General features: G+C 40.3%; 1 protein-coding gene and 1 long non-coding RNA gene across 2 annotated transcripts in view; both read left to right on the forward strand.

Annotated features, from left to right (window-relative positions):
• Positions 1-19,526, forward strand: part of GRID1 (glutamate ionotropic receptor delta type subunit 1) — a 731,665-nt gene that overhangs the window by 406,864 nt on the left and 305,275 nt on the right. The window lies entirely within an intron of this gene.
• On the forward strand, positions 4,930-10,791 carry LOC118500792. The gene is made up of 3 exons (XR_004903373.1): positions 4,930-5,045; positions 5,846-5,850; positions 10,780-10,791. It is a non-coding gene; the product is annotated as an uncharacterized LOC118500792 (long non-coding RNA).

A 19,526-nucleotide genomic window follows, 5' to 3' on the forward strand; every position in this document is an offset into this window, starting at 1 on the left:
CTCTTCCACAGAAGCTCTTGTTGCTTCAGCTCTTCTGAAGCTCTTCCCTTTGGCACCTGGGTCTCTGCCTTTGTCTGCTCTCCAGGGTCTGGCAGGCACTGTTCTCCAGCCTGGCTGTGGCTGTGGCTCCTGTGCATTTCCCTCCTGCACTGACACCATGTTATTACCATGCATCTGCAGGGCTTTGTGTCCAGGTTGTCCAGAAGTATAACAAAACTTTACCCAGAGGATAAGATTCAAATAGTTCAGGCAGCCAAAGTTCTCCAGCACCCCTTTAAATTTAAATGATCAATCCAATGAGTTATTGTGGAAGCAGTAACTGGATTTCAGCTAGGAAAAGTCTAGGGTCTATAAAATTCACATAAATCATTCTGAAGGTATCTAGAACTATAAGTCATCCAGACATCAATAGAAACAAATGCTTCTCCAGTTCCTTATTTGGAAGTCACATCAATATGTGTGTGTGTGTGTGTGTGTGTGTGTGTGTGTGTCCCAGAATCTACATTCATTCTTTTTTTAAAAAAATTTTATTTATTTTTAGAGAGGGGAAGGGAGGGAGAAAGAGAGGGAGAGAAACATCAATGTGTGGTTGCCTCTCGCACGCCCCCTACTGGGGACCTGGCCCTTGCAACCCAGCATGTGCCCTGACTGGAAATTGAACCAGCGACACTTTGGTTTGCAGGCCAGTGTTCAATCCACTGAGCTAGAATCTACATTCATTATTCACTCTAATAGCTTTAGAAAGGAATGCACACGGTACTGGGAATTCTTGGGGTCCATTCAAGATCATTCCTCTGAGCTTGGCTTCCTAAGAGAATAATCCAAGCTAAGCAAGATTTTACCCTCTCTCACAGATTTACTAATTCTAGATTTTAAAACCTAAATGCCTCCTTGATCTAGGCAGATAGTGTAAATGAGGGCAAAGGGCTGGGGAAAGACACTCAAGAGTGGTAGAGATTAAACAAACTAGAAAGAAAGGGCATATCCCTTAAAAAGGCTTTCAAATGCAATTAAGAAATTATTGTGGGAGCCAAAGAACCCTGACAATTTACTACTCCATCCAAGAGGTGATGTGGTTTGCAGAATAATGCCCCCACACATACATTTCTGCCCTAATCTCTGGAACCTGTGAATATACATACAGGGTGGGGCAAAAGTAGATTTACAGTTTTGAGTATGTGAAAGTTTATTTTTGTATTATTATTTATTATTGTTTTATTTTTCATATGAATAACTGTAAACATACTTTTGTCCCACACTGTATATGTGAGGTTATATGGCAAAGGAGGGATAAAGTTGCAGGTGGAATTAAAATTGCTAACAGTTGACCTTAAAATAGGGAAGTTATCCAGGTGAGCCAAATGTAATAACAAGGGTCCTCAAAAGTGGAAGAGTGAGGCAGAAGAGGCAGTGGAAGATGTGACTACTGAAGAAAGGCACAGAGAAATGCAGTGTTGCTGATTTTGAAGATGAAGGAGGCTCCACAAGCTAAGTAAAGAGATCAGCTTCTAGAAGTTGGAAAGGGCAAGGACATGGGCTCTGTCCTTAGGGCTTTCAGAAGGAATACAGCCCTGCTGACACCTTTATCCTAGCAGACCAGGACACATATCAGACTTCTAACATTTGAATTCCAAGAAAATAAATTTGTGTTGTTTGAACTTCTAAATTTGGAGTAATTTGTTGCAGCATAAATAAAGAACTAACATTAATGGTATCTTTTCCATGAACCATAAGGAAATCTCAGTCTGCCCCATTGGGGCCAACAAGACCTCTGTGGGTAGGGTGAGGGGGAAAGGCATAGACTTGACTAAGCTATTGACTCCAGTGAGCAGGATCATGGGCACTGAAGGCAGTTCAGGTGAGCTGGCAGAGAGGTTATTCTACAGACTTGGTTCCAAGTAGGGCTGAGCTGTGAACCATCTGTAGAGGGTTGGCCTCAGGGCACAGCCATTTGGCCAGGCATTGTTTTCTAGGGGGCCACAACCATCACAGTCCATGCTTAAGATAACCAGCCTTGGGCAGACTTTAACAACCACACTAAATTTATTTCATTAATTTTTGTTTTTTTTTGAGAAAATTAATTTTTAAAAGTGATTATACAGAGTGTATTTCTGTGTGACTTCTTTGGGTTCAATATGACAGATTTTTTTATTGTTGGCATTAGCACATTTTATTTATTTATTTATTTTTTAGCATACTTTAGTTTTTTAAAGCTTCCTGTGTCAAGGATTAAGTATCTGATTTCAATTGTCCAGCTAGGAGGGCTAATAAAATTGGTTTGTAGCCTATTTCCAACCTATTGCTATGTTGTTACAGGTGATGTCCCATGGAGCGCTGAGTTGTTGGCAAGTGTTTGGACTTCCAAACACTGCAGATTAGAGTTAGAGGGGCTCTTATACATTTTCAGCATGTGTAGTCACTACCCCTGAAGTTAAGTCCTGGCTGTGCTGTACCACAGTGCATTCTCATGTGTCTGAGCTTCATTATTCTCATCTGTGTAGTGGGCATAGGGACAGAAATTACCCCATAGGGTTGCTGTGAGCATTCTGGGAGCTCAGCCATATAAACTCTGAGCACATTGTCTAGCATATATAGTTAAGTGCTCAAATAAAAATAATAATTTCTTTATATTTTATTTAAAATTTGGAATATATACTCTGGAAAATTGGAGAAGGCTGTATTGAGGGTCAGGATAAAAAGTAGAGGGTGGGATTTAAGCCCATCTGAGCATTTATTTAGATGCTGGTGGTCCAGTAGAGATCATGGGTGTAGCTGAGAGCTCTCCCTCAATATCAGGCCTACTTATAGAAAAATATGTCCAGATATTTTCCTTCTTAATTCAGGCAGATTTTCTTGGAGAACTGGCCCTAGGGAGCTGGTGTTCCCCACCACATTTTGTCTATCAAGAGCTTTGGAGTCATCAGAAGGGAGGCAGTCGGGTCTTCTGAATAAACTGTGTTGGTTAATATATTAAGCTTACAGGCTTGTTAGTTTGAGACCATATAGCTAATGAACCTGACATAAAGAGTCTAGATGTTCACAGATCACATTAGCCTTATCTATATGATGAATACATATGTGAAGAAGAAAGTTCTTGCTGGGCTTGACTTTCTGATATTTAGTGTCAACTCTATGTCAAGGTTAGACTAAACCAGGGTTTCTCAACCTAGGAACTACTGACATTTTGGGGTCTGACAATTCTTAGTGTGGGGGGACTTCCCTGTGTGTTGTAGGATGTCTAGCAGCATGCCTGACTTCTGGATGCCCACTGGATGCCAATAGCTTGCCCCACTCCCCAAGTTTTGGCAACCAAAAGTCTCCTAATGTTCCCAAATGTTTCTGGGGTGGGGCCCCAAAATTACCCCTGGTTGAGAACCACACTGAACTAGGAAATGGGGTTACAAAAATTAATCAGTCTAAGGCTTTGCCACTAAAAATCTCACACTTTAGAGGGGAACCCCCATGAGAATTGGTCCATGACAGTGCAGGGCTGAATACATGTGGCAGAAGATTAGAAAGACCAAGAGGTGCAAGGGGTGGCTGTATATTCACCACTGTGGCTTTGCTGGGTCAGTATTTTGAATACCAGTTTTGTTTTCCTGAGGCCCATGGGGCCAGATGACCCTAGTGCAAATGACCCCAAACCAGTCTACATTTTTACTTTCTGAATCTGTTTCTCATATGTTAGATTAGGCAGTTTTCCCTTCTTGTTCCTAGTCTGGCTCTGGCACTCTTGCTCAGGCTCCACCCAGATTACACCAGAATTGCCAGAGGTAAAACCTGAGTATACACATTTTTTTTAAGGTTTCCTGGGTTAACCTATGTACAGGGTTGAGAGTCACTGGTGTCAAGGAAAAGAGAAGAGACTGACTGAGTGTTTGAGGAAAGTGGACCAGGTGGGCTTGTTGCATCTCTCGAAATCAGCTCTCCAGGGAGGGCTGGGCTGGTTCATGCAGTAAAGCCAGGGAATGACAACTATGAAAACCCCAAAGCATTGCTTTAATTTATAAAATTAACTCCATTGATTTGAAAAACAAATGTGAATTAAAATTAATTTATTAAACCAATCTTTAAACTTAGTACCAGAAATTTCATTAATGTTATTTTTAAACATGCTGTCTTTAACTATTTTAAATTGAACATCAAAAATGGTTCAGTAAAAACACTGAACATCAGCTTTTTCTCTCAAATTAGAGTCAAGTGTTTTTTCTTGAATAGATTCTGTGAGCTGGTATTCAAAAGAACCAGTTTTCCTTACCTTAAACTCAGAACTGAGGGGTGATGCATAACCAAGTCAATCATGCCACTGTATTCAGCACAGCTTGCTTCAGTTTAAGAGACCTCTGTGGTGCCTACTATGTGCCCAGCACAATCTTAGAGGTTGAGAGGCAGATGTCTAAAGAACAGTCTCTTGAGGAATGTGTACTGAAGACATATAAGGAACAGAAACTGTGCCTTTGGTTCATCCATCAGTCTATCCAGGGCCAGGCCAGGAAGTAGGTGGAATAGGTAAGGGATCTGAGCATTTTCAAATGTCCTCTGGGGAAGACAAAAGGCAGGTGCATTTAGAAGTGACATGGGAAAGGATGAAATGTTTTTCCTGCAGCCATGTGAGGACTATGAAGGTTATGGTCAAATGGAGGACATGGCAGAAACTTGACAGGCGTCTTAGTATCACAGGAGCCAAATCAGCCAAGCAGGATCACCAGGCACTTTCCTAGCCAGAAAACCAACCATCAACGCTGCCAGTGAGACCAGCACATGGGGCAAAGGACCAAACCAGACCAGCTGCATCAGAGGAGAATGCTCAGCTCTGAGGTCCTTCCACATCACTAAGTCATGAAAACCTGCCTTTGGAAGAAAGAGCAGGGGAAAGGGGAGGATATCTAGAAGGCCCAGAATCCACCAAAGAGACAACTGCAAGCATACCCCAGAGAAATTGTGGCTTCAGTTCTAGACCACTGCAATAAAGGAAGTATCACAGTAAAGCAAGTCCTGATCTTTTTTGCTGGTGGAGGATCTTGTCTTCAGATTATAAAAACAGAGTGTCTATTCTGGGTATTTATCCAAAGAAACTCAAAACACGAATTCAAAAAGATGTGTGCAGCCCTAAGTTCATTATTTACAATAGCCAAGATACAGAAACAACCAAAGTGTCCATCAATAGATAAATGGACAAAGACTATGTGGTACAGCCATACAATGGAATATTACTCAGCTATGAAAAAGAATGAAATCTTACCACTTGTGACAACATGAATGGACCTACAGGGTATTATGCTGAGGGAAATGAGTCAGACAGAAAAAGACAAATACCATGTGACCTCTCATATGTGGAGTGTAAAAACAAAATAAATGAACAAACAAAGCAGAAACAAATTGATAGATAAGGAGAACAAACTGATGGTTGCCAAATGGAAGGGGTTTAGGGAGCTGGGTGAAAAGGTGAAGGGATTAAGAAGTACAATTGGTAGTTACAAAATAGTAACAGGGGTGTAAAGTATAGGGAATATAGTCAATAATACTGTACTAACTGTGTATGGTGCCAGGTGAGTACTAGGCTTATCAGGAGATTCCTTCATAGGTTATGTAAATGTCTAATCACTATACTGTACATCTGAAATTAATATAATATTGAAAGTCAACCAAAAATCTTAAGAAATATTGATATGGAAAAGTAAAGGAAAATTGGGGAAAACTCCCAGAACATTTCTGAAGTACAATAAAGTGTTGTATTTCTGTAAACCCCCAAAGTGACCGAAACACAAAGTATGGACGTATGTGTTTCCCTGGTGCTCAAGGCTAGGGATGGAGCCCTGTGAAGATAGTTCTGGAAAATAAAGAGTCTATGTTATTTTTGCATATTTGAGTAAAGAGGGGAGTAAATTGTGAATCAGGTATGTATCATGTCATCTGTTCAGATCTGTTGCTTGTTTTCAATATTTGTTGAGTGAGTGTAGTGTTCTAAGCATGAATATCTATTGGGTAGTTCCTAAAGGCCAGGAATTGCATTAGGCACTGGAGATTAAAATAATCAGTAAGACATGCACAGTCCCCTAACCCTCAGGGAGATTGCACTTTAGCATGGAAAGAGCATATGAAGAGATGATCTATATTAACTGCCTGCTGTTTGCTAGGCGCTTCATATGCATTATCTTTGTAATGCTTCATAACCACCTCATTGTGTGGATGGGGACAAAATACCACTGATCATACAAGATGCAACACAAGAATTAGGGTGGATTTGGGTGTATGAGTGAACACACACTTTCTGAAAGGTAGCTACATTTTCCCTTTCATCAGAGTTACCTCAAATGCCTCTCAGCAGCTAGCCCTTAGAGGTCCCTATGAACATTTTCTTTTTTTCTTTTTTTTTTTTTAAGATTTTATTTATTTATTTTTAGAGAGGGAAGGGAGGGAGATAGAGAGAGAGAGAGAGAGAGAAACATCAATGTGCGGTTGCTGGGGGTTATGGCCTGCAACCCAGGCGTGTACCCTGGCTGGGAATCGAACCTGGGACACTTTGGTTCCCAGCCCGTGCTCAATCCACTGAGCTACGCCAGCCAGGGCCCCTACGAACATTTTCGGAGCTGTCTTGAAGATGTATAGATGGTCATGCCTGGAGAGGTTTGAGGGCCAGATCTTCTATTCTGAGAGGAGACACCATAGCACAGATGGGAGAGGGGGACCACAGGTCAGAGAGGGGGATAGTTTTGGCCCGTGGACCTTATTTGACTGCAGAGCTGGACTCCTCCCTTTTGGGTTTAAAAAGGATTTGAAGATAATAAATAATGGGAAATTGTTGGTATCAATGAGTTGGAGAACAGTGTGGGTTTTGAGTGTTAAGCAAGCCTGCCCATACTGTTTTGCATGTGCTGAATGGTGTCACAGTAGCATTGATAACAGGAAGTCTAGTAACAAAAAGGCATGCAATGATAAATTACTTAAAATAAAGTTACAATGTTAAAGCCAAAGGACCAAGGGCAAAGGGATCTTTATGCCAGAAAACCTACTAAGGGAAACTCTTAAAGTTGACCTCAGTTCTGAGCTTCCTGGTAGTCAAAGGCAACGACAGAATGAGACAGCGTAACGCTCTGTGCCCACTACAAAGAAGAATGTCAGTCCATTGCGAGATAGGCTCCTAGTTCCTATTTTATTTTTTAAGTTTAGTGCTTTGGGAGACATTTATCATACGAGTCTCTAGATAAGGGACACAGAACAACATAATGGATAATGTCTTTGCTAGCAGATTTACAAACAATGCAAATGTGATTCATACGGCTGCTTCTTATATTAGCCCTGGCTGAAAGCCAAAAGCATAAACAATGTGATATTCTAGTTCAGTGCTAGTTTTTCTGTGGGAAGCTGAAATGATATCACCCACACTTGGAGCTTCTGAGGGATTTGACTTAGCATGAGGTAGAGCTTAGAAACTCTAGAAGAATTAAAATGCAGTGTTTCTTAGGCTGTCTTGCTGGCTAGCTTCTCCTTAATTTTTAACATGTTGCTCCAGCATTATCTGTTTCAAGAAACCTTCCCTGACTCTTGAGGTTGAGTTAAATGTCCTGTTATGTGTTGCCCTAATACCCTGTGCATACCTCCTCCATAGAGTCTACCTCATTATACCTGGTTATGTGTTTGCATTTTAGATATGGTGAGATCTTGAAAGGTGGACATGACCTCAGTTATGTTTCTATTCCAAGCTTACACAGTGGCTTTGGAACATAGTAGGCCTTTGCATATATTTATTAAGCATACCAAAACTCAGGGTAGTTGTTAGTATAAGGGCAGGTAGTATACAGGCTGGTTAGGCTCTGGGCTTTCGCATCAGATTGCTGGGTCCCATTTTGGGCTTCTTACACTATCTAGCTCTACTACCTTGGACAAATTAAAGAATCACTCTGTGCCTTGTTATTCATCTGAATTATGGGACTAATAACAGTAGCTGCCTCAGAGGATTGCTGAGGGAATTAAGGAAATTGATATATGAAATGTTCTTAGTACAAGTACAGTCCAGGTGCATAGATATTGCTGTGTGTAACTGGCTATGATGAGTGGTGTCTGTGATGTCCCTGAATCTCTTTTGCCAAGGTTAGTGAACAGATGGGCTCAGCTGTGGTCTCTGCTGGGCTTGGCATAGAGCCACTTGTTGGTCACTCGAAAGCAGCTCCTGTGTCCAGGCTCATGGACCTGCAGGGAACCAGGGAACTGAACTAACACTCCACTCATTGACATTTCAGGACACCTCTGTCTAGAAGCAGCCTCACCCATCTTTCTCAGAGCTCCCTCTGCAGCCACACTGGAGCATTTCTGTGGAAGGACATTTGAGATTTCCGAGTTGGAACTCTGTCTCCGAGGCTTTCCAGCCTTCTTTGGGTGGCCTTTTACCTGGCCTTATTTTCTCTTGGGAGGCAGTTGAACTGTTTTGGGAGGCAGCTGGCAGAGACCTTGGGATCCTTTCCTGGGTCAGTTTCTTATTTCCTGTGTGAGCTTGGGTGGGTAATACATCATCTCCAGCCCCAACTGTCTCATATTTAATAATAGAGATGATAGTGCCACTTGACGGGGTGGTTGTTGTAAGGATTCAATGAGGTTATCTATGCAGGGTGCTGGGCCAGGACCTGGCATGTGGTCAGCACACACTCGAAGTTAGATGCTATTTCTCTAGACTTTGCTAAACTCACTTCTCTGAAGTCAATCCCTTGCCATTTCTCCATAACTCACATTAGAATTCAACTTTGGGAACACAGCCAGGAAAATTCTGAAGGCCTTAAAGGTTTAAGTCAGCTGTATCCCAATCAAGGCCCCTGGGACTTATTTGTGGGCAGGAATTAGTGCTCACTAACCTGATCCTGGAATTATAGGAGCCTTATGTACAACCCTCACCAACTTGGCCCTCTCACAGCAGGTAGGTAGCCTGGCACTGGGCCCAGGCCTGGCTAGCAACCCCAGCCAGCCTTGCCAGCCTCTAGCTACTTGTGGACATCCAGGCCAAAACAGGCTTCTCACTTCCCTGTTCATGCTAACTGAATTTTTTACTTTAAAAGGCACACAAGTATTTTACAAGAAAAGGATTAAGGAAAAAGTTAAGTACTTCCCATCAGACTTGTGCAGGAAGGATCACACTAGGAGTACGTCTAGCCACTATTTTGGGTCATTGTAGGCAACTTGGACTCAGAGCAATTTGTCTACATGCTTACTGTTATTTTTAAGGACAGGGGATGTTTTTGACCTTCACAGTTTTGCTCATCCTCACTCTTCCTACCTAGGACTTTAATGAACTCCTTTTTCCTTTAAGTTTATCTAGACTTCCTTACCCTCCAGACCAGCCCCTCCATGGACCCTTTTCCATTCTTCCAACTGCTTTTACTCATCTGTTTAGGGCCCCTCCAGGCAACTCATCCATCCATGAACTTGTCCCTCATCCCGCTTCTCCCAACAGAACCCTGGTCTGATCTCCCACAGCTTCCTTTGCTGCTCTCTGCCCACCCTCTGTGAGGACAGGGCATCTAAGAAACCCTCAGCCTGGATTTAGGTGGAAGGAGCCCAGATCCCTGTATTCTGTAGATGTTTAAATCATTCACACTTCTAGAGAGATGTGTTGATCAAAGTGAAGCCAGTGTGTTTGAACTATTTCTTTGAACAGGCTATTAGAAATCACCAGACTTCACGCACATCCAATTGATGGAACTGATGGAGACTCCCCTGTCCTTACCTTGGGCTGTCTGAAGTATGTTTATTTAAATGGGCTCTGTGATGAAGTTGCAGGATAAGAATCCGACATTCTCTCTGCCTGGGAGTGATAAACAGAACCTGAGTCCAAAGTATGCTTGTGGACATGCTCAAAAATTCTCTGTGAAATCGTACCTGTTCAGTTGCTTGATATTTCAAAGAACATGCTGCTCCAAAGAGCCTGCAGGGTTAGAACAGAGAAGGGAGCTGTCCTTCTCTTATTCTGAAGTCTGGGCAGGCAGCCTCACCACCCTACAGCTTGTAAGATCTGTATAAGAAGTTTTGGAGTTTGGATTCTCACAAGCTTTCCAAGCTTGGTGCAGAAAAATAATATTCCTTTTATTTCTAGTTTTGCCTCTGACTTTCCCTTTCTTGTCAACCCTGGCACAGGCCATGGTTATCCCCAGCATGCCTTCCTTCAGTGCCCTCTATCAGTCAGTATTCTTAGTTGCAACAACAAAAACCTACTCTAGTTGGCTTGAGCAAAAAGGGAATTTATGGACTTACGATTGATTAAACAATTCTGATTTGTTGCCCCTGTTTATTTTTTCTTTCCCCTAAACTATTCTAAACTGAGAGTTAAGTTAAATGTTATAAACCCATAAGTCAGAGAGTAAATGGGAGGGGACAACAGCAGTTGGGAGCTTGGGGCTAGATTTTGAAAAACAGGAAGTATCTGGAGGAAGAGTGACTTGCTCAGCAGAGTAAGGATGTTTTAATGGCAGTGTCTCATAATATAGATGCTATTGAAAAGTGAGGTCTTCCTACCTTCTCTGAGAGCCTCAGTCCCTACTGCACCCCACCAGGCCCCAGGAAGTGGAATGAGGCAGGTAGCAGAGACCAGAGAAAATTAAACAGAGATCTGCATGGTGGGTAGTGGGACTTTTATTTCCAGTTTTCTTGTCTGCTCCCCAAAACCTGGCAGCTGGAGTAGACATTTCAGGCAGGATGTAGAGGGAATCCTTTCTGGAGAATCTGAACAACTCTGGGGAAAAGACCTCCAGGTGCTGATATTGTAGAGGAGAGAGGTATCTTTACAAAGGCAAGGAAGCCCAACAATTCATCCATCCACAGGCACACCATGCCCTACAGTAGCTTTTGAATGCCTCACTTTGAATATGAAAGGACAACTAAGTATCTTATGCATTTCAGGAAACTCATAGGAGAGGCTACAAAATAAACAAAAAAGGGATTGGGGCTAACTTAGTTTGAATAGGATAATATGAAAAAGAACAGAGAGCACAAAAGAGCCATCAAATATAAAAAAATAATAACTGAAATGTAAAAAAATCCAGTTAAAGTATTAGAAAATAAAGTCGAGAAAATAAAACAAAAAGTAAAGAGGTATAAAATGGGAGTAAAAAGTTGACAAAAATGAATGACTCAATCTAGGTTTTTCAGTATTTTTCTACCATAACTTCTAGAGAGAACAGAACAAAAATGGAGAAAAGGCAAATATATATATATATATATATATAAACAACAGTCCACAACAAAATTGTCTTAGAACCAAAGGACGTGTTTTTCCAGACTACAAAGTCCCACCGACCATTTAATTCTTAGCCAAATAAATAAAAAGAACACTTGCATCAAGGCCCTTTAATGCCAAGTTTCAAAGTATGAGGGTAAGGGAGACAAGAAGAAAAGAAGGAGGAGGATGAAGAAAAGGAAGGTGGACAAGTGAAATACAAGGAATAGGAATCAGAATGGCATTAGGATGCTTAAAAGCAAGACTGGATTATAGAAGATACTGGAGAAACATGATTGCTGTGGAAGAATTAGTATTACCCTATTTTGTAGTAAATAAAACAATCAGTCAATATGATAGCATATTTTTAAAAATTCATATATGCAAAGACTCAAACATTTATACACCATGCACAGTTTCTTAGGATGGGTTTCAGAAAAATAAAAATAAATGAATAAATAAAAGCAAACAGCAACAGGTACAGGATTTCCCTGTAGTAGAGAAGAAAGAAAAGTGTCAGGGAAGCCTCTGGTCATTCATCTGGACAACAGGCAACAGAGAGCTCTGAGAGGCTGTCTCCATGGTGGAAGAAAACAGGCTATTTTATGTTGTTGAGCATTTGGACAAATACATTATGGAACCGGTATAAATACATACAAATGAAGGCAAATCTTTGGTTTGAAAAGCAAGAAACACACAAAAAAGCAAAAGTTATATAAGCAAGGAAATAATATGATCATCATCCACTACTCGGCTGAGTAGGGTCCAGTATTTTCATAATAAAGTCAACACTTATGATATAATTTAAAAATTGCAATACAACTAGGTTGGGAATATTGTGAAGGGAAATGAAAAGATTAGGGGTCATGTAAGAGATTTAAATCCTTAGAAATATAATTGATAATGCTAATGTCTAAAATTGATCAATCAAACTGGAGAACTATGAACATATGATTAAGAAATGGAAGGAAATATTGAAGAAATAGCTGGAAGAGTTATAAGTGTTTGCCTCTGGAGGACAGGACTAGGATCAGGGACTGCCATTTGTCAACAGAGGGCTTTTAATACTGCTTGATTTTTAAACTATGATTTAGTATGAAATAATAATTTTGTAAACTATGGCATATGATTGTCAATTGTGCTTTGAAATCACTTTGTTGTTTCTCCCTTTAAAAAATGTTGATTGTTTTTATTCATCACATTGGTCTTACCAGTGTTTGATATTCAGATTTAAAAAATAAATATTTTCTATTGCTTATAAAAAGCTTTAAAACACAGTTAATAAGAAATAAAAGGAACTTACTCAATATTAGGCAACTCACAGAGGTGTGTAGAAAGCTGGAGAACCAGAAATGGAAATCTATGGGAGGCTGGATACTGGGGACATGATCAAGGTTACTCCTAGCAAAAGTCTGGATAAGACATTATTGTTAGCTAATGTGTTATACAATTCCCTTGTCACTGGAATTGACTCCAAATTAAATCTTTGCCTCACTCTCTCAAGAGTCAGAGAATCTACTGAGATAAGCTAGGTCCTGCACTGACCTGTGTTACTGGAGAGAGGGACCTTCTTCCTTTTAACTAGCTAAGACACACACACAGTGGGTGTCTCCACAAATCAAGGATTTTCTTATATGGGGTGGACAAAATGCTACGATGGTCTCTTACTCCTATGGTCTCTTACTCCTTTCTCTCTCCCCCAAACCAGTGGGTTCCCCTAACCACAGGGAACCTGTCTATAGAACCTTAGGATATATTGAGACCCAAGCATCAGTCTTGTCAATCTCTCAGACTTTTCAGATGAAGACAGTGAAACCTAGGGAAGTAAAATGAGATAGAAGAAGAGAAACAGCTAGGACCCAGGTCTTGTTTACATACAGAATCTCCCTTGGCTAATCAGCATAGGCCTAAGCTGGTAAAATTCCCACCACCCTGTTCAACAAATCTGAAGTGAAGAGGATCATGTTGCCAGACAGGAAGAGGCTCCAAAGTTGTCTGAACAGTTTGAATGGTGCAGTGGACAGTTTCCAACACGTGGAATTTACAAGGATAACACGAAGTCTTCCAGTTGGGCTTAGAAACCTCTGAATCAGTATGGAGTATAGAGGGAAGGTAGGGGTATATGTGTGAGTGTGTAGGTATGCACATGCATATGCATACAAGTAATAATTTTAAAAAAATACATCCTTGGGGAATGAAAACAAGACAGCTGGGTATGTGCTCTGATGTCCCTGGGGTGTGGTGGATCCCTAGAAGCATCACTAGAAGCAATAGTGGTCCAAAGGTGAAAGTGCAGAAGTTCCTGTCTTCCTGTCATTCCGCCTGGCTCCCAGGCTTCCCGTGTCACTGGTCCTACTTGCATGTATCTGTAGATGAAGCCAGCTATCACCAGTTCTTACACCGGAAGATGGGCCCTCTAGGCTAACTTGATGCTGTGGAATCTGCCTTGTGCTGTGTGCACACCTTCACCTTTTGTCTGAGCTAAAGTCCTTGCTTTAGTCTGATTTCTTCCCATGATTACTTCTCTCTCCCAAACTTCTAAGACTTTTTCCTCCAACTCCCTGCTGCATAAGAAGTTACACTGGAATTCATCATCTTCCTCATTTAGCCTTACATGCCTCCTGTCTTTATGTAATTTCATGTAGCAGTCATGTCAGATTCCTTTATCTCCACAGCTCACTTGGTTTTCACTGATGAGTATATCCTGTCAGTGTTTTCATTCTAAATATTTTAAACTCCTTCCCCTCCTGTACAGCCTAGTGACTTCACTCTTCTTTGGACTTCATCACTATTTTTTGAACCACTGTAACTACTTTCTACTTGATCTCCTAAACTCACACTTGTGAAATTCTCCTCCCTGTGGTTAATCTTACCTATGTGAATTCCAGATCTGACCATACACTTCCCATCTGAATTTTCTATCCTGGGCTGCTGAAACCTGAAGTGCCATGCACCTGACACTGTTCTGTTGTAAATTTAGTGTGTTGTAAAGTATCATGTTTTCCTTGAACAAAGAAACAATAGTCTGGGAGATAAGTTTGGTAAATACTGGATTTAGCCAAATTCAATAATTTTCTGTGATATGAGGATTTTCCTGTTACAGTGTTTTGTGATTCTTCAGGGTAGGGATGTAAATGCAGTGTATCTTAAACCTTATGACCGCATATTCTTATTCCTTTTTAAAGATTATTTTCACCTGAGGACATACTCATTGAATTTTTTTTTTTTTTTGGCATGGAAGGGGAAGGGCAGGAGAGAGGGAAACATCAATGTGAGAGAAAAACATCAATCAAAAGTTGTCTCTCATCTCTCTTATACACCCTGACTAGGACTAAAGCCACAAGTGAGGCATGTACTGCGACCAGCAATAGAACCACAACCTTTTGGTTTATAGGATGATGCTCTACAGTTGGCCCATTTGTGTGTTTTTTTTTGACAGAACCTTTAGCATATCCTGTATTAGTGTGCTAGAGTTTCCATAGATTGGTTGGGTAAACAACAGAAATTTACTGTTTCATAGTTCTGGGGCTAGAAATTCAAAATCAGGGTGTTGGCAAGATTGATTTGTGTGTGTGTGTGTTTTTTTTTTTGAGGGCTTTCTCCTTGGCTTACAGATGGTGTTTGATGTCTCTTGTGTACCCTCACATGGTATTTTCTCTGTGACCAAAATCCCTAGTGTCTCTCACTCTTGAAATAACAGTCACATTGAAGTAAGCCTACTAAATGGCCTCATTTTAACCTAAACACCTCTTTATAAACCTTAAGCTCTTTTTTATTTTCATCATTGTCAAGTACAGTTTTCTCCCTTTTACTCCCAATCCAGCCCACCCTCCCAACCCTCCCCACTTCCTCCCATTACCACCACCCCCTAGTTTTTGTCCATGTGTCCTTTAAATTTGTTCCCGTAAACCCTTCCCATTGTCCCCTGAAATTCCCTCTTCTCTCCCCTGTGGTCACTGTCAGCCTGTCCTCTATTTCAGTGTCTTTGGTTATATTTGCTTGTTTCTTTGTTTTGTTGTTAGGATCCTGTTAAAGGTGAGATCATATGGTATTTATCTTTCACTGCCTGGCTTGTTTGCTTAGCATAATGCTTTTCAGCTCCATCCAAGCTGTTGCAAAGGGTAGGAGTTCCTTCTTTCTTTCTGCTGCATAGAATTCCATTGTGTAAATGTACCACAGTTTTTTGATCCATTCAATTTACTGATGGGCATCTAGGTTGCTTCCAGCATCTAGCTATTGTAAATTGTGCTACAATGAACATTGGGATGCATAGGTTCTTTTGGCTTGGTGTTTTAGTATACTTAGGATAGAGTCCCAGCAGTGGAATTGCTGGGTCAAAAGGCAGATCCATTTTTAGTTTTCTGAGGAAGTTCCATACTGCTTCCCATAGTGGTTGTAACAGTCTGCAGTCCCACCAACAGTGCACTAGGGACCCCTTTTCTCCACAACCTCTCCAACACTTGTAGTTTGTTGCTTTGTTTATGATGGCCATTCTGACTGGTGTGAAGTGGCATCTCATTGTGGTTGGTTTTAATTTGCATCTCTCTGATAGCTAGCGATATTGAACATCGTTTCATGTGTCTTTGGATTTTCTGTATGTCCTCCTTGGAGAAGTGTCTGTTCAGTCCTTTGCCCATTTTTTAATTGGATTCCTTGTCTTCTTAGAGTGCAGTCGTGTAAGTTCTTTATATATTTTGGAGATGAAACCCTTGTCTGAGGTATCATTGGCAATATGTTTTCCCATACAGTTGGTTCCTTTTAATTTTGATACTGTTTTCTTTAGCTGCGCAGAAACTTTTTTATTTTGATGAGGTCCCATTTCTTTATTCTTTTCTTTATGTCCCTTACTCTAGGAGACATGTCAGTAAAAAAGTTTCTGCATGAAATATCTGAGATCTTCCTACCTACATTCTCTAGGATTTTAATTGTGTCACAGTTTATATTTAAGTCTTTTATCCACCTTGAATTTATTTTTCTATAAGGCGTAAGTTGGTGCTTGAGTTTCATTTTTTGCATGTGGCTGTCCAGTTCTCCCAACACCATTTGTTGAAGATGCGATTTTTACTCCATTTTAGGTTGCTGCCTCCTTTGTCAAATATTAATTGACCATAGGACTTGGGCTTATTTCTGGGCTCTGTGTTCTGTTCCATTGGTCTATGTGCCTGTTTTATGCCAGTACCAGGCTGTTTTGATTACAGTGGCCTTGTAGTATAGTTTAGTATCAGGTATTGTGATCCCTCCTACTTTACTTTTGTTTCTCAAAATGCAGCAGCTATTCAGGGTTATTTATCATTCCATATAAATTTTTGAAGTGTTTGTTCTATGTCTGTGAAATACCCCATGGGTACTTTAATAGGAATTGCATTGAATGTGTAAATTGCTTTGGGTAGTATGGACATTTGATGATATTAATTCTTCCAGTCCATGAACACGGTATATGTTTCCATTTGTTTGTGTCTTCCTTGATTTCTTTCCTGAGTGTTATGTAGTTTCTAAATACAGGTCTTTTACCTCTTTGGTTAGGTTTTATTCCTAGATATTTTATTTTTCTTTTTGCTATTTCAAATGGGATTTTTTCCTTGATTTGCTGCTTCTGCTGTTTCATTGTTGGTGTGCAGAAATGCCTTTGGTTCCTGGATATTGACTTTGTATCCCTCTGTTTTGACAAATTCATTTATTAGGTCCAGCAGTTTTTTGGTGGAGTCTATAGGATTTTCTATGTACACTATCATGTCATCTGCAAACAGTGACAGTTTGTTTCCTCCTTTCCAATTGGATGCCTTTTATTTGTTTTTCTTGTCTGATTGCTGTGGCTAAAACTTCCAGTACTATATTGAATAGAAGTGGTGAAAGTGTACAGCCTTGTCTGTTCCTGATCTTAGTGGAAAGATTTTAATTTTGCCCATTGAGTATGATGTTGGCTGTAGGTCTGTCATAAATGGCCTTATTATGTTGAGGAATGCTCCCTGTATTCCCACTTTGCCGAGTGTTTTTATCATGAATGGGTGCTGTACCTTATCAAATGCTTTTTCTGCATCAATTGATATGATCATGTGGTTTTGTCTTAGCTTATGTTTATGTGATGTATTACATTTACTGATTTGCAAATATGGTACCATCCTCGCATCCCTAAAATGAATCCCATTTGGTCATGGTGTATGATCTTTTTAATGTATTGTTGGGTGCAGTTGCCAGTATTTGTTGAGGATTTTAGCATCAATGTTCATCAGCGATATTGGCCTGAAGTTTTCTTTCTTTGTTGTATCTTTATCTGGTTTTGGAATTAGGATGATGTTGGCCTCATAAAAAGAGTTTGGGAGTCTTCCATCTTTTTGGATTTTTTGGAATAGTCTGTGAAGGATAGGGGTTAGCTCTTCCTTAAATGCTTCGTAGAATTCTCCAGTGAAACCATCTGGCCCAGGGATTTTGTGTGTTGGAGTTTTTAGATTACTGCTTCAATTTCTTTGTTGTTATTGGTCTGTTCAGGCTTTCTGCTTCTTTTTCATTGAGTTTTGGAAGATTATATTTTTCTAGAAAATTTGTCCATTTCACCTAGGTTTCAAATTTCTTGGCATACAGTTCTTTGTAGTAATTTCTTACAAACCTTTGTATTTCTATGGTATCTGTTGTAATCTCTCCTCTTTCATTTCTGATTGTGTTTATTTACGTCTTCTCTCTTTTTTCTGATGAGTCTGCTTAAAGGCTTGTCGATTTTGTTTATCTTTTCAAAGAACCAGCTTTGGATTCATTGATCCTTAGAATGTGCTTTTAGTCTCTATGTCATTAATTCTACTCTGATCTTGGTTATTTCCTTCCTTCGCTTGCTCTGGGCTGTCTTTGTTGTTTTTTCCTCGAGTTCCTATAGACGTAGGGTTAGGTGTTTGTTGGAATGTTTCGTACCTTTTTATGTGGGCCTGTATCACTATGAACTTCCCTCTCAGGACTTCTTGGCTATGTCCCATAAGTTCTGGGTTGTTGTCAGTCATTTTCATTTGTTTCCAGACACCTTTTGATTTCTTCCCTAATATCATTCTTGACCCATTCATTGTTTAATAGCATGCTATTTAATCTCCATGATTTGGGTTGTTTGGGTTTTTTTTCCCCTTCAGGTTGGTTTTCTAGCTTCAGTCCCTTGTGGTCCGAGAAAATGCTTGGTATGATTTTCAATTTTCCTGAAATTCTTGAGGCTTGTTTTGTGTCCTATCATGTGGTCAGTCTTTTGAAAATGTTCCATGTACATTTGAAAAAAATGTGTATTTAGCTTCTTTGGGATGGAGGGTTCTGTAAATATCAGTAAAGCCCAGCTCATCTAGGGTATTGTTCAATGCCACAATATCTTTGTTGATTGTTTTGTTTGGAAGATCCCTGTCCATTTTTGATTACGAGGGGTGTTAAAATCCCCCACAATAATTGTGTTGCTGTCCATATCTTTCTTGTAGTCCTCTAAGATTTTCTGTATGTATTTAGGTGCTCCTATGTTGGGTGCATATATATTTATAGTATTATGTCTTCTTGGTGGATTGTTCCTTGAGTATTATGAAGTGACCTTCTGGGTCTCTCTTTATGACCCTTTTTTTGGAAGTCTATTTTGTGTGATGTGAGTATTGCTACCCCAACCTTTTTTCCTGTCCATTTGCTTGGAAAATTTGTTTCCAGGCCTTCACTTTCAGCCTGTGCAGATCTTTTATCCTGAGGTGGGTCTCTTGTAGGCCGCAGCATATGTGTGGGTCATGTTTTCTTATCCATTCAGCTATTCTATGTCTTTTGATTGGAGCATTTAATCCATGTACGTTTAAGGTTATTATTGATAGGTACTTATTCATTGTCTTTTATGTACGTGTGTTCCTCTCTCTCTCTGTCTGTCCTCTTTTCCTTCCAGTCCTTAAAGCAGTCCCTTTATGAATTTCTTGCAGAGCTGGTTGGTAGATGTGTAGTCTTTTAGACTTCTTTTGTCTGGGAAGCCTTCTCATTTGGTTCCTCTATCTGATGAGAGCCTTGCTGGATAAGATCCTTGGTTGCTCACCTCTGGTTCTCATTACTTGGAATATTCCTTGCCATTTTCTTCTGGTTTGAAGTGGTTCCATGAGAGCCAGCTGTTAGGCCTTATGGGGCTCCCTTGTATGTTACTTCCTGTTATCCCTTGCTGCCTTTAAGATTCTCTCTTTGTCTTGAAATTTTGCCATTTTAATTATGATATATCTTGAGGTGGGCCTCTTTGCGTTCCTCTTGATTGGGACTCTCTGTGTTTCCTGGATTTGTGTGACTTTTTGTCTCATCAAATTAGGGAAGTTTTCCTTCATTACTTTTTCTACTAGGTTTTCGATCC

Source organism: Phyllostomus discolor, chromosome 5, assembly GCF_004126475.2.
Source record: "Phyllostomus discolor isolate MPI-MPIP mPhyDis1 chromosome 5, mPhyDis1.pri.v3, whole genome shotgun sequence".
NCBI classification, from domain to species: Eukaryota; Metazoa; Chordata; class Mammalia; order Chiroptera; family Phyllostomidae; genus Phyllostomus; species Phyllostomus discolor.